Source organism: Schistocerca serialis, chromosome 4 (genome assembly GCF_023864345.2).
Source record: "Schistocerca serialis cubense isolate TAMUIC-IGC-003099 chromosome 4, iqSchSeri2.2, whole genome shotgun sequence".
Lineage (NCBI taxonomy): Eukaryota > Metazoa > Arthropoda > Insecta > Orthoptera > Acrididae > Schistocerca > Schistocerca serialis.
Genome location: NC_064641.1, coordinates 415,132,227 through 415,147,226, shown reverse-complemented (window position 1 = coordinate 415,147,226; position 15,000 = coordinate 415,132,227). Strand labels below are relative to the sequence as shown.

Genomic DNA, 15,000 nt, shown 5'->3' with positions numbered 1-15,000 from the left:
CCCTCAGGAGTGTACCTGAGACTTCACCCAGCTTCTTCTGAATGTTCCTCACATGAGGTGTGAACCACAGTCTTTCGTCAAGGGTTATTCCCAGATAAGTGAACTCTTGGACAAACTTTATATTCTTGCCCTCAAATGGTATGGTAGGCGGTCTGTGCCTGTCGAAAGTGCCCCTGATGGTCATGGCGACTGTTTTGTGATGGGATATTGCAAGCTTGTTCTGTCTCGTCCACCTGCTGACTTCGCCTAATGCTGTTTTTGCTCGTTCCTCTATTTGCTTCCTACTTTGCCCCTTAATTATGATTGCCAGGTCGTCTGCGTAGGCCACCTTTGCCCACTGCTCGCCCTCCCTCTCGACAACCATCTCGTCAAAGACGAGGTTCCAGAGGAATGGGCCACAAATGGAGCCTTGTGGACAACCCTTTGTGACCCATTTCTCCACGACACCAGCCTTGCTGCTCACCATCACCTTTCGGTTCCTAAAATAATCTCCCATCAGGTCGTACAGGTTTCGTGGGCATTGGATTTGTCTTAGTCGCCTCATAACGCTGGGCCACCATAGGTTATCAAAGGCGCCTGCTATATCTACAAACACTACAACAACGTACCTCTCCTCACATTGTACGTGGCTTAGTACTTGCCTAATGGCCATCTCTGTTGATGCACCTTTCCTGAAGCCAAACTGATTTGGGGCCTTCAGGTCCGATTCCTCATATCGTTTCTCAAGACGATTTACAATAAGCCGTTCTAGGACTTTCCCTAGGATGGGGAGAAGGCATATTGGGCGGTATGATTTTGGCTCATCCCTTGGTTTGTCCTCCGATTTGAGAAGTATGCACACTCTTCCTTTCTTCCATGTTTCTGGGACTCTCCTTTCCCGTAGACAGGTGTTGTATATCTCTGAAAGGAGGTGAGGGCTGGTATGCCATACTCTTTTGATCACTGCATCATCAATGCCATCAGGACCTGTTGCTCTTCCTGGTTTGCAGGCCTTAATAGCAGCGCCTATTTCCTCAGTTGTAAAGTCTGGATCCAGCTCCACATTGTTGTAACTCTCGTTTTCGAGTTTCACAACTAGCTGATCTTCAGTATCCTGATCCGCATCGTCGTCAGGTAAGAGGGTTTGGAGCAGTGATTTTATAGTCTCTTCCCATGTCATGGTAAGAGTCTGGTTCCCAGTTTTAATGTTGCTAATTACATTCTCTGTGCCGTATTTAGGCTGGAGTACCCTTCTCGTTATGGCCCATGGATCGTTTTTGTCACAGTCAGAGACCCACTTCTGCCATGTCTCTTCTTTCGCCTTGGCTATTTCCTTGTTGAACCTGTTTTTAATTTTGTTGTAGTTGCTCTTTGCAGCTACCAGAGCAGTTTCGTTTCCGCTTTTGCGTGTATGTTGTAGTAATCGCCGTGCAGACATGGTATCCCGCCGCAGGTTTGCTAGTTTTGTGTTCCACCATGGTACTGGATTTTGCACCTGTCTCTTCCTTCTCATTGATTTTTTACAGCTCTCATAGACTGCCACCTGCAGTCTGTTTACCTTTTCGTTGACTCCCTCCTGTGGATTTTGTAGCCAGTTCTCTGTGGCACTAATGAGCTGTCTATCAAAAATGGACCACTTTGCACAGCTTGTATTGTAATTTGGGAGTTCTTCTTTTGCCCTCATTCTTTGGGGTACTCTGGCCTCATAAGTGATCGCCCTGTGGTCACTTGATGTCCATTCCTCATGGACCATCCACCTACACAGCATTCTGGCAGCTAAGGGTGTACATATAGTAACATCGATATTACTCTCCCCATTGGGCCCACTGAAAGTAGTTAGCTGCGATCTCTCATTTATGACCAGAAGACCATGTTGAGAGATAAAGTCCTCCAACTTTCTGCCTGCCTCGTCTGTTGTTTGGCTGTGCCAGACTGGTGAGTTGGCATTTGTATCAGCTCCTATGACTATTGCTTTCCCACTCAGTTTGTCCAGGATGACCTCCAGTTCTTGGAGGAACTGATCTATAGGTGAACCATATTGGCAGTAGAGGCTAACTACGTAAATCTCGCCAAAATTCCCACTTACACTAGCAACAGCCATGTGCTTGTTGCAGAAATTTGTGAGCTGCATTGCTGTTAGTGTCTGCGACCTAGCTGCTATAGCTGCCTTTGTCGCTCCATCTTTGGCGCTATACATGAGCTGGTAATTTGGGGGATAGCCTACTACTTTTTTGTTTATACAGTAGGGTTCCTGTATCAACAGCACATCCACATTCTCCTCATTTACCCTCTGTGCCAGTTGATCAGGGACTACTTTTGCCCTTTGCCCATTTATTTGGAGAATCCTTATGACATTGTTCTGTGTGCCAGTCCCTTGTCTTCTTCCAGTTCGCAGAACTGAATCGTCCCTACTGGCCATAATCAGTTCTGTAGGTTATTATGGCCTTGACTCTGTTATATTCTGGGCAGGATTTCTCTGTTACGGCATGGTTGTGTGGCTTCTTAGCACGCTTGCAGTTTGCACAGTGTGCTTGCTGATCTTTCGTTGGGCAGTCCTTGTAGGTGTGTCCAGATGCTGCGCAGTGACCACAGGTGTTTTCTGCACTCGTGCACTTTGCAGCTGTGTGTCCATGTCCCTGGCATTTAAAACACCTGTTTATGTTGTTGTAGTTTCTCACTTTGTGTGAGGTACAATTTATGTAGACACGGCCCTGCTGTGTTAGCTTATTCCAGATCTCTGGTGTTGTCTCCAAAACCAAGTTTACATCTTCCCGTTCCTTTGGGCCAGTCTTGAACAGCACCTTGATGCCATCCATAACTTCTTCCTGAGACGTGTTGAGCCTGGAGAGGTTTCTTTCAAACAGCTCAGTTTTCAGCTCCTCTTCTGTTGTCTGTCTTGGGACGTCGAAAATGATTACTTTTGGATTTCTTTTCTTTGGATCTGATATAGCAATTCCGGACTGAGCTATGTCTCCACACTTCCTTATTTTTTCTGCATCCTGATCGTTTGGGACCTCAAGAACAATGCCTTTGTCTTTTACTGCCTTACATTTTGAGATCCTTACATCTTTTAGTGAAGTGGCGATTAGCGTCCTTACTGTTTCTTGAAGTTCTTTGTCCGTTTTCTGAGCTCCCTCTGCTGGTTTGATCATGAGAACTTTTGGTTGCTGGGTCTTCCTGGGATCGTTTTTTGGTATGGATGGTTGTGCCGCTGCCTTGCTGGCATAGCTCTCGACTTTTACAGGAGATGTATTTAGAGTAGCCTTGACACATCTCAGCTCTGTTGTGAGCTCTAGAATATCCATTTCATATTTCTTCAGTATCTGCTCGTATACTGACAGTTTCCCTAGTATGAATTTCTTCTGGGCATTGTTTATCTTGTTGTTCTCGTTATACAGAAACGCCTCCATCTCTTCTCTTATGTTTGTCATTGCTTGTAGGTCAGTACATGTCTTAGCTCCTTCCTTGTCACTTGGATTCATGGAATTTCGGCCCACTTCCTTTCCTATATCTACATTTTCTTTACTGGGCCCCATTTTGGGGCGGCTTTTCAGAGCTCTTCTCTTCCTTAGGGCTTAGACTTCCACCTGTGATGAGAACACTTCAGGGAACAGAAAACTTCTATGGCAAGTTTGCTCTAGGTGCCAGCCACTATCCTCTTCCACCTTCACACATTTACATGATATTTATTATGTAACTAGAGTTCTATAACCTAAAATAAAAAAAAAAAAAAAAAGAAAGTAGAGTTACTAACCTAATAATAACATGAGAAGTATAAGGGCCCTATGTAACCTACGATGCTAAACACCAAGGAGTCTATTTCCTATCGTCGACGTTCATGCAGAGCTGACAGCTACACAGTACATACGACTTAACTTCTCTGAAAGTATTTCCTAACCTAGCATGGACTAAACAATAAGACACACATATTGGGAGAGGGAGAAATACAAACTACAGACAAAATGATAACAACGAAGGTGCTGTCACAGCACACGATTTATCTTTTCAGTTCCATTTCCTAACCTAACACACATTTACACAATATTAAACACCTGCTCAGCCTGATCGATTTCCTTCCATCGATGTTCTTGCATGAGAGCTGTCACTGCACTCGATTTTTCTTTTAAGTTTACTATCCTAACCTAACACATAGTTACACAGTTTCATAATTACAGACACATGTTGCACGCGATCTTTCTCATGTTGATAGTGTTTTACCCTAACAGACAGCAGAGGATGTAGGGACAGGCTATAATTATACCACCTGCAGGAAATGTGAGGGCAGACTATAACACGTCAACAGAAAGGCTGGTATCATTGGTGACTGCCGAGCGAGAGGGTCAGTTCTGCAATAAGAGCCCTACTCATTGAAGAAATGAGAAACGTGGAGGAACAGAGAGCACTTCACTAACTACAGCTTTCGAGTTTCGGCGATGTGACTTCCGATTACGAAAGAAGAATGACAATAGCTGCTATACTATGGTCGGAGAACAAGGCATTTTACACTCCATCTGCCAGGAGATGAACCATATAGCACTCGCCTTGTCTTGAGTTTCCCCTAGAGACCGTCGCTAAGCCACTGCTAACAGATTTCTTCGCGCAGCGTGCCGCGCACTACAGGTCGCCCGCGCGTGTGCGCAGGCCGTAAGGAAATACTGCTCCACTGCTATATTATGACAGAAGGACCACTATTTCTCTACGTCAACCGATAGAGGATGAAAAGGCGTACGGGAACACGTGTTTGATAGTTTCCTACAGGCAGGATTTGGCCGCAGAAATCTGCAGTTCCCGTCACCATTCGGTCGTTTCGGTATCTTTGCTTGCAATGGCAGTACTATTGAACTCACAAGGAAAAACGTGCTTCCCTCTACATCACTGGATAGCACGATACATGGAGAACACTATCACATGCGTACAATCCTGCTACCGAAAGCCGTCACGTGGATGCAAGCGGATTACTACAAAAAACGCAGTGTGCGCGCGGTCCGACACGTGGCCGCTCCGATGTCGTCACTTACAGTGCCTATAGCTCCTAAACACACAAAAGAATGTACACTTCTCTGTTCATATTTGGATAGAGAAACACATGGGGAACAGCAGTGCAAGCGTTCAAAACAGCTATCAGCTACCGTCAGGCGGATGCAAACGGATTACTGCATAGGCGCGGAAGAAAGACGACGCGTGTGCGCGCCCATAGGAAAAATCAATTTAATAGCTCTATTCTAAAAGGTACGCCACAATTTCTCTATGTCGTCAGATAGAGTACAAGAACGTCTATCAATCGGTGGTGTTGAACTTTTCCGAACACCCCCTCTTTGGATGATTATCGGCAACTTCCGGTCGCCACGTGGTTACCACGCGTTCTTCGGTTTGATTGCCTGTATCTTTTAAACTATCAATGGAAAACCCACTTGTTTACACACTGTCCGCTGGAGGAAGACCTGGAGAACACAGCCGTGTACTTGAAAGCTAGATAACGACTGAAGCTACGCGGATGGAAACGGATTTCTAAAAGCACGTGGTGCACGCGGAGATGCGCGCGAGACAAAGGGCAACACACGACCACCAAAACAGCACTTTCCAGGCACAGTGGGTCACTTTACTGCACATTTACAGATGAAATATATTTACTGCACCTGTCCAGTACCACTGAAGTGGCAAGAATTCACGAGTTTGTGGTAAGTCATGGCTTTACGAAAACATCGGTTTTTTTTTCGAAAAATTGGACTCAAATACCTTTTCGAGGACCCAGGAGATGCGCCAGCACGTCCCACGGTGTAGTCTGCGTCGGTGAAGCACTTCACATACACCACAACTTCCGTAACTAAGACGACACAACGCTAAATTTCCAATTTCGAATACGTCACCATAACACAAAAACGGTTCGACCGAGGGCAAAGATTTTCCTACACAGGTTGTAATGTCACAACACGAAACTCTGTGCCAAAATTCACAATAATCGCACTCGATTTACCCACCCAAAATGCCGAAGGAACGGGAGCGCACGCGACGCTCGACCGCGCGCGACGATAGGGACAGCGGGAATCTCGTTAATCCATTCATGCGCGTCACTAATTAGATGACGAGGCATTTGGCTACCTTAAGAGAGTCATAGTTACTCCCGCCGTTTACCCGCGCTTGCTTGAATTTCTTCACGTTGACATTCAGAGCACTGGGCAGAAATCACATTGCGTCAACACCCGCTAGGGCCATCGCAATGCTTTGTTTTAATTAGACAGTCGGATTCCCCCAGTCCGTGCCAGTTCTGAGTTGATCGTTGAATGGCGGCCGAAGAGAATCCGCGCACCCGCGCGCCCCCGGAGGAGCACGCTAAGGCGGACGCGGCCTCGCAGCAAGGAAGATCCGTGGGAGGCCAAGGCACGGGACCGAGCTCGGATCCTGCACGCAGGTTGAAGCACCGGGGCGCGAACGCCGCGCAGGCGCGCGCATCCTGCACCGCCGGCCAGCACGAGGCCGACCAACGGCGAGAGCAGACCACGCCCGCGCTAAACGCCCGCACTTACCGGCACCCCTACGGCACTCACCTCGCCCAGGCCCGGCACGTTAGCGCTGACCCACTTCCCGACCAAGCCCGACACGCCCCGATCCTCAGAGCCAATCCTTATCCCGAAGTTACGGATCCAATTTGCCGACTTCCCTTACCTACATTATTCTATCGACTAGAGGCTCTTCACCTTGGAGACCTGCTGCGGATATGGGTACGAACCGGCGCGACACCTCCACGTGGCCCTCTCCCGGATTTTCAAGGTCCGAGGGGAAGATCGGGACACCGCCGCAACTGCGGTGCTCTTCGCGTTCCAAACCCTATCTCCCTGCTAGAGGATTCCAGGGAACTCGAACGCTCATGCAGAAAAGAAAACTCTTCCCCGATCTCCCGACGGCGTCTCCGGGTCCTTTTGGGTTACCCCGACGAGCATCTCTAAAAGAGGGGCCCGACTTGTATCGGTTCCGCTGCCGGGTTCCGGAATAGGAACCGGATTCCCTTTCGCCCAACGGGGGCCAGCACAAAGTGCATCATGCTATGACGGCCCCCATCAACATCGGATTTCTCCTAGGGCTTAGGATCGACTGACTCGTGTGCAACGGCTGTTCACACGAAACCCTTCTCCGCGTCAGCCCTCCAGGGCCTCGCTGGAGTATTTGCTACTACCACCAAGATCTGCACCGACGGCGGCTCCAGGCAGGCTCACGCCCAGACCCTTCTGCGCCCACCGCCGCGACCCTCCTACTCGTCAGGGCTTCGCGGCCGGCCGCAAGGACCGGCCATGACTGCCAGACTGACGGCCGAGTATAGGCACGACGCTTCAGCGCCATCCATTTTCAGGGCTAGTTGCTTCGGCAGGTGAGTTGTTACACACTCCTTAGCGGATTCCGACTTCCATGGCCACCGTCCTGCTGTCTTAAGCAACCAACGCCTTTCATGGTTTCCCATGAGCGTCGATTCGGGCGCCTTAACTCGGCGTTTGGTTCATCCCACAGCGCCAGTTCTGCTTACCAAAAGTGGCCCACTTGGCACTCCGATCCGAGTCGTTTGCTCGCGGCTTCAGCATATCAAGCAAGCCGGAGATCTCACCCATTTAAAGTTTGAGAATAGGTTGAGGTCGTTTCGGCCCCAAGGCCTCTAATCATTCGCTTTACCGGATGAGACTCGTACGAGCACCAGCTATCCTGAGGGAAACTTCGGAGGGAACCAGCTACTAGATGGTTCGATTAGTCTTTCGCCCCTATACCCAGCTCCGACGATCGATTTGCACGTCAGAATCGCTACGGACCTCCATCAGGGTTTCCCCTGACTTCGTCCTGGCCAGGCATAGTTCACCATCTTTCGGGTCCCAACGTGTACGCTCTAGGTGCGCCTCACCTCGCAATGAGGACGAGACGCCCCGGGAGTGCGGAGGCCGCCGCCCCGTGAAGGGCGGGGAAGCCCCATCCTCCCTCGGCCCGCGCAAGGCGAGACCTTCACTTTCATTACGCCTTTAGGTTTCGTACAGCCCAATGACTCGCGCACATGTTAGACACCTTGGTCCGTGTTTCAAGACGGGTCGTGAAATTGTCCAAAGCTGAAGCGCCGCTGACGGGAGCGATTATTCCGCCCGAGAGCATCCCGAGCCAACAGCGGCGCGGGTCCGGGGCCGGGCCAGGTAGGTCCGTCATCCGGGAAGAACCGCGCGCGCTTGCCGGGAGCCCGAGCGCCCAAAGGGGCGAATCGACTCCTCCAGATATACCGCCAGGCAGCCAGCCAGGACACCGGGGCTCTGCCCAACAGACGCGAACCGAGGCCCGCAGAAGGACAGGCTGCGCACCCGGGCCGTAGGCCGGCACCCAGCGGGTCGCGACGTCCTACTAGGGGAGAAGTGCGGCCCACCGCACACCGGAACGGCCCCGCCCCGCGGCGAGTGGAAAGGCAACCGGACACGACCCCGCCGCGGATTGCTCCGCGCGGGCGGCCGGCCCCATCTGCCGAGGGCGGAGGCCAGTGGCCGGATGGGCGTGAATCTCACCCGTTCGACCTTTCGGACTTCTCACGTTTACCCCAGAACGGTTTCACGTACTTTTGAACTCTCTCTTCAAAGTTCTTTTCAACTTTCCCTCACGGTACTTGTTCGCTATCGGTCTCGTGTCATATTTAGTCTCAGATGGAGTTTACCACCCACTTGGAGCTGCACTCTCAAGCAACCCGACTCGAAGGAGAGGTCCCGCCGACGCTCGCACCGGCCGCTACGGGCCTGGCACCCTCTACGGGCCGTGGCCTCATTCAAGTTGGACTTGGGCTCGGCGCGAGGCGTCGGGGTAGTGGACCCTCCCAAACACCACATGCCACGACAGGCGGCAGCCTGCGGGGTTCGGTGCTGGACTCTTCCCTGTTCGCTCGCCGCTACTGGGGGAATCCTTGTTAGTTTCTTTTCCTCCGCTTAGTAATATGCTTAAATTCAGCGGGTAGTCTCGCCTGCTCTGAGGTCGTTGTACGAGGTGTCGCACGCCACACCGCCAGCCGGCTGTGCACGCTACCGAGTAAGTACCGGTATGCGAACCGCCAGGCGACGGGCGCGCATCGCACGTTTAAGGAGACGCGGCCGGCCCCACAGGCGGCCACGACACTCCCAGGTCTGCGAAGCGGGGCAAACGCCGCGCGCTTCAGTATACGTAGCCGACCCTCAGCCAGACGTGGCCCGGGAACGGAATCCATGGACCGCAATGTGCGTTCGAAACGTCGATGTTCATGTGTCCTGCAGTTCACATGTCGACGCGCAATTTGCTGCGTTCTTCATCGACCCACGAGCCGAGTGATCCACCGTCCTGGGTGATCTTTTCATAGTTTCCACTATCTCTTTCAAGACAGTTGCATAGGCGGGACTGAGGCGTGTGGCGGCCCCTGTTCCAGCGTTCAGTGTCCAACGGCCTCACGGCCGATGGGCGTCGTACGGCTCCACACCGGAGCGGACAGGCACTCGGGCGAAAGTCATTCAAAACCGGCGCCAGGCGCCAGGTGCCGCAGGCCAGCCGCTCCAGCGCTTCAGCGCTCGTACCACACAACATTGCCGTTAGTTTTGAGACGAACGCGTGGTTCCGCACGCGGCGCACGGCTACTGCGAGCCGTACAGGTAGCGTGTTGCGCGACACGACACGCACATCGAAAGACATGCAGTCTAGTCGGTAATGATCCTTCCGCAGGTTCACCTACGGAAACCTTGTTACGACTTTTACTTCCTCTAAATGATCAAGTTTGGTCATCTTTCCGGTAGCATCGGCAACGACAGAGTCAATGCCGTGTACCAGTCCGAAGACCTCACTAAATCATTCAATCGGTAGTAGCGACGGGCGGTGTGTACAAAGGGCAGGGACGTAATCAACGCGAGCTTATGACTCGCGCTTACTGGGAATTCCTCGTTCATGGGGAACAATTGCAAGCCCCAATCCCTAGCACGAAGGAGGTTCAGCGGGTTACCCCGACCTTTCGGCCTAGGAAGACACGCTGATTCCTTCAGTGTAGCGCGCGTGCGGCCCAGAACATCTAAGGGCATCACAGACCTGTTATTGCTCAATCTCGTGCGGCTAGAAGCCGCCTGTCCCTCTAAGAAGAAAAGTAATCGCTGACAGCACGAAGGATGTCACGCGACTAGTTAGCAGGCTAGAGTCTCGTTCGTTATCGGAATTAACCAGACAAATCGCTCCACCAACTAAGAACGGCCATGCACCACCACCCACCGAATCAAGAAAGAGCTATCAATCTGTCAATCCTTCCGGTGTCCGGGCCTGGTGAGGTTTCCCGTGTTGAGTCAAATTAAGCCGCAGGCTCCACTCCTGGTGGTGCCCTTCCGTCAATTCCTTTAAGTTTCAGCTTTGCAACCATACTTCCCCCGGAACCCAAAAGCTTTGGTTTCCCGGAGGCTGCCCGCCGAGTCATCGGAGGAACTGCGGCGGATCGCTGGCTGGCATCGTTTATGGTTAGAACTAGGGCGGTATCTGATCGCCTTCGAACCTCTAACTTTCGTTCTTGATTAATGAAAACATACTTGGCAAATGCTTTCGCTTCTGTTCGTCTTGCGACGATCCAAGAATTTCACCTCTAACGTCGCAATACGAATGCCCCCGCCTGTCCCTATTAATCATTACCTCGGGTTCCGAAAACCAACAAAATAGAACCGAGGTCCTATTCCATTATTCCATGCACACAGTATTCAGGCGGGCTTGCCTGCTTTAAGCACTCTAATTTGTTCAAAGTAAACGTGCCGGCCCACCGAGACACTCAATAAAGAGCACCCTGGTAGGATTTCAACGGGGTCCGCCTCGGGACGCACGAGCACGCACGAGGCGGTCGCACGCCTTCGGCTCGCCCCACCGGCAGGACGTCCCACGATACATGCCAGTTAAACACCGACGGGCGGTGAACCAACAGCGTGGGACACAAATCCAACTACGAGCTTTTTAACCGCAACAACTTTAATATACGCTATTGGAGCTGGAATTACCGCGGCTGCTGGCACCAGACTTGCCCTCCAATAGATACTCGTTAAAGGATTTAAAGTGTACTCATTCCGATTACGGGGCCTCGGATGAGTCCCGTATCGTTATTTTTCGTCACTACCTCCCCGTGCCGGGAGTGGGTAATTTGCGCGCCTGCTGCCTTCCTTGGATGTGGTAGCCGTTTCTCAGGCTCCCTCTCCGGAATCGAACCCTGATTCCCCGTTACCCGTTACAACCATGGTAGGCGCAGAACCTACCATCGACAGTTGATAAGGCAGACATTTGAAAGATGCGTCGCCGGTACGAGGACCGTGCGATCAGCCCAAAGTTATTCAGAGTCACCAAGGCAAACGGACCGGACGAGCCGACCGATTGGTTTTGATCTAATAAAAGCGTCCCTTCCATCTCTGGTCGGGACTCTGTTTGCATGTATTAGCTCTAGAATTACCACAGTTATCCAAGTAACGTGGGTACGATCTAAGGAACCATAACTGATTTAATGAGCCATTCGCGGTTTCACCTTAATGCGGCTTGTACTGAGACATGCATGGCTTAATCTTTGAGACAAGCATATGACTACTGGCAGGATCAACCAGGGAGCTGCGTCAACTAGAGCTGAGCAGCCGGCCGCCCGGGAGTGTGTCCCGGGGGCCCGCCCGAACACGCAAGCGTCCGCTCAATTATTCTGCAAACAGGAGGAGGCTGAGCTCCCCTGCACAACACACCTCGAAACCCTCTCAGGTCCCGGCGGCGCGCAGCGCCGTCCTAAGTACTTGGTCGGGTTCGAGAGAGGCGCAATCGCCCGGAGTTAGGCGAGTAGACGCTTTAGGTGCGACCACCCGTGCTCCCAACTGAGCTTGCCGCTGCCGACAGAGGCCCGGGAGCGTGCTGTCGTGGCATTGCCGGCGGGAGACAACACGCGCCACCTACGGTGACCGGCAGCTCCAACGCCGGCGCCACAGAAGGACAAAAGCCCCACTTGGGTGCCGAAGCGAACTCTCCCAGCACAGCGCACGCGCCAACACGTCCGCACAGCTGCGATACAAACCACCTGCGAGAACCGCTGGGGCGACCGAGCAGCAGACGGCGTCGCGGCGCCGAGCGCCGGGCGGCGGCGCATCCTCAGCGCACAAAGTCCTCAATCGGACCAGCACACTGCAGATGGCCACCGCGCTTCGCACCGGGCCCGCGAGGACCTACTTTGGCCGCAAGGCGCCGCGAGCAGGGGGCGCCGGCGCGCAGCTGCGCCGCCTGCCGCGTCCGTCGGCCGGCGCGCCTGCCACTGGCCGCCCCCACCAGCCGGCTGTAGCGCGTGCGCCCACGCACCGCGCTGCCAGCACGCCGGGCGGCCCCCCCTCACCGGCCGGGGACGGTCCCACCCAGCCACCGCCGCGTATCGCCTCACACCCAGATCCCCTTTCACGTTCGTGGGCATGGTGGGTATCCCTGAAACAACCGGTTAATAGCTCGACCGATCGTCGCCAACACTGATTCACCTCTAGCGAGAACAACCGCACCACAACGGGTTACCAGTTGTTCATTTGCGTAACGTCACCAGCAAACGTACACGTCCATCGCCATTTGCAACGAGTATTGCATGCCTGTGTCAGGTGTCACAACACACTACGTCTGCCCACATAGACGCAACAACATGTGCACGCCTAGAGAACACGTGGAAGGTCGACCCCGTACGTATGCGGTGTCCATTGCGCGAACGACTGTCAGCCGGCCTCTGCAGCATGTCGCAGATGTGGAACACGGTGCAACATGCTATCACGGTGTGTGAGAAGAGACGACTACGTCCGAATACACGCTCCACTACATCAACAGACTGCTCATGCTGATCGCCATCCAGGGCGTCCGTTCCTCCCACACGTCTGTATGGCGTACCACACTGCAATCCAGCTCTTATAGGGAGACGACACGTAGCTGCGTGCACAATATTTGGACTGTATGGTCCGCCGTTGCTAGGCGCAGTCGTCATACGGCCACATGTGCCACGATGTATCATTCAGTACATACGGACCAATGTGCAGTACAGTTTGTGGGTTTTGCGTACATCGGCGGACAGGTGACAGGCCGTACCACAACGTAGGCTGAGTACGTCGGCATGCGAAGGGCGTTGAACATTCAAACTTCTCACCGACCAGCTTGCGAAGGCAGGGGGGAAGGGGGGGGGGCATGTACGTCCTGCTGCTATCCACATTACAGTGTATAGCAGGAGCATGTGGAAAGTCAGCAACACCTGCAAGGTGTTTAACATGACGCGATACACAGGGGACCGGGCAGTGCGAGTAGCGAACTATATTGCGAGGGTTGCGGTTAGGCAACACTACACTAATTTAACGAGTTGCATAACAATTACAGAGCAGGTTCAGCGACAACGTGCGTCAGGTTAAGGCGCAATATAGTTTTGGTTACGGCGCACTTTAGGTTAGGTTAAGGCATATTATAGGTTAGGTTAAGGCATATTATAGGTTAGGTTAAGGCATATTATAGGTTAGGTTAAGGCATATTATAGGTTAGGTTAAGGCATATTATAGGTTAGGTTAAGGCATATTATAGGTTAGGTTAAGGCATATTATAGGTTAGGTTAAGGCATATTATAGGTTAGGTTAAGGCATATTATAGGTTAGGTTAAGGCATATTATAGGTTACGTTACGGCACAACATGGGTTACGTTACGGCACAACATGGGTTACGTTACGGCACAACATGGGTTACGTTACGGCACAACATGGGTTACGTTACGGCACAACATGGGTTACGTTACGGCACAACATGGGTTACGTTACGGCACAACATGGGTTACGTTACGGCACAACATGGGTTACGTTACGGCACAACATGGGTTACGTTACGGCACAACATGGGTTACGTTACGGCACAACATGGGTTACGTTACGGCACAACATGGGTTACGTTACGGCACAACATGGGTTACGTTACGGCACAACATGGGTTACGTTAAGGCACAAATTAGGTTAGGTTAAGGCACAAACTAGGTTAGGTTAAGGCACAAACTAGGTTAGGTTAAGGCACAACGTAGGTTAGGTTAAGGCACAACGTAGGTTAGGTTAAGGCACAACGTAGGTTAGGTTAAGGCACAACGTAGGTTAGGTTAAGGCACAACGTAGGTTAGGTTAAGGCACAACGTAGGTTAGGTTAAGGCACAAATTAGGTTAGGTTAAGGCACAAATTAGGTTAGGTTAAGGCACAAATTAGGTTAGGTTAAGGCACAAATTAGGTTAGGTTAAGGCACAAATTAGGTTAGGTTAAGGCACAAATTAGGTTAGGTTAAGGCACAAATTAGGTTAGGTTAAGGCACAAATTAGGTTAGGTTAAGGCACAAATTAGGTTAGGTTAAGGCACAAATTAGGTTAGGTTAAGGCACAACGTAGGTTAGGTTAAGGCACAACGTAGGTTAGGTTAAGGCACAACGTAGGTTAGGTTAAGGCACAACGTAGGTTAGGTTAAGGCACAACGTAGGTTAGGTTAAGGCACAACGTAGGTTAGGTTAAGGCACAACGTAGGTTAGGTTAAGGCACAACGTAGGTTAGGTTAAGGCACAACGTAGGTTAGGTTAAGGCACAACGTAGGTTAGGTTAAGGCACAACGTAGGTTAGGTTAAGGCACAACGTAGGTTAGGTTAAGGCACAACGTAGGTTAGGTTAAGGCACAACGTAGGTTAGGTTAAGGCACAACGTAGGTTAGGTTAAGGCACAACGTAGGTTAGGTTAAGGCACAACGTAGGTTAGGTTAAGGCACAAATTAGGTTAGGTTAAGGCACAAATTAGGTTAGGTTAAGGCACAAATTAGGTTAGGTTAAGGCACAAATTAGGTTAGGTTAAGGCACAAATTAGGTTAGGTTAAGGCACAAATTAGGTTAGGTTAAGGCACAAATTAGGTTAGGTTAAGGCACAAATTAGGTTAGGTTAAGGCACAAATTAGGTTAGGTTAAGGCACAACGTAGGTTAGGTTAAGGCACAACGTAGGTTAGGTTAAGGCACAACGTAGGTTAGGTTAAGGCACAAC

The 15,000-nt window shown here is 51.5% G+C and overlaps 2 non-coding genes and 1 pseudogene across 2 annotated transcripts; all 3 read right to left on the bottom strand.

The window, feature by feature from the left end:
* Positions 1 to 5,988: 5,988 nt before the first annotated feature.
* On the bottom strand, positions 5,989 to 8,961 carry LOC126475656 (large subunit ribosomal RNA; annotated as a pseudogene).
* A 188-nt stretch (positions 8,962 to 9,149) lies between these two features.
* Positions 9,150 to 9,304, bottom strand: LOC126476368 (5.8S ribosomal RNA). The gene has a single exon (XR_007586912.1). It is a non-coding gene; the product is annotated as a 5.8S ribosomal RNA (ribosomal RNA).
* Positions 9,305 to 9,655: 351 nt separating this feature from the next.
* On the bottom strand, positions 9,656 to 11,564 carry LOC126476783 (small subunit ribosomal RNA). Its single transcript, XR_007587228.1, has one exon. It is a non-coding gene; the product is annotated as a small subunit ribosomal RNA (ribosomal RNA).
* Between the last annotated feature and the right edge of the window lie 3,436 nt (positions 11,565 to 15,000).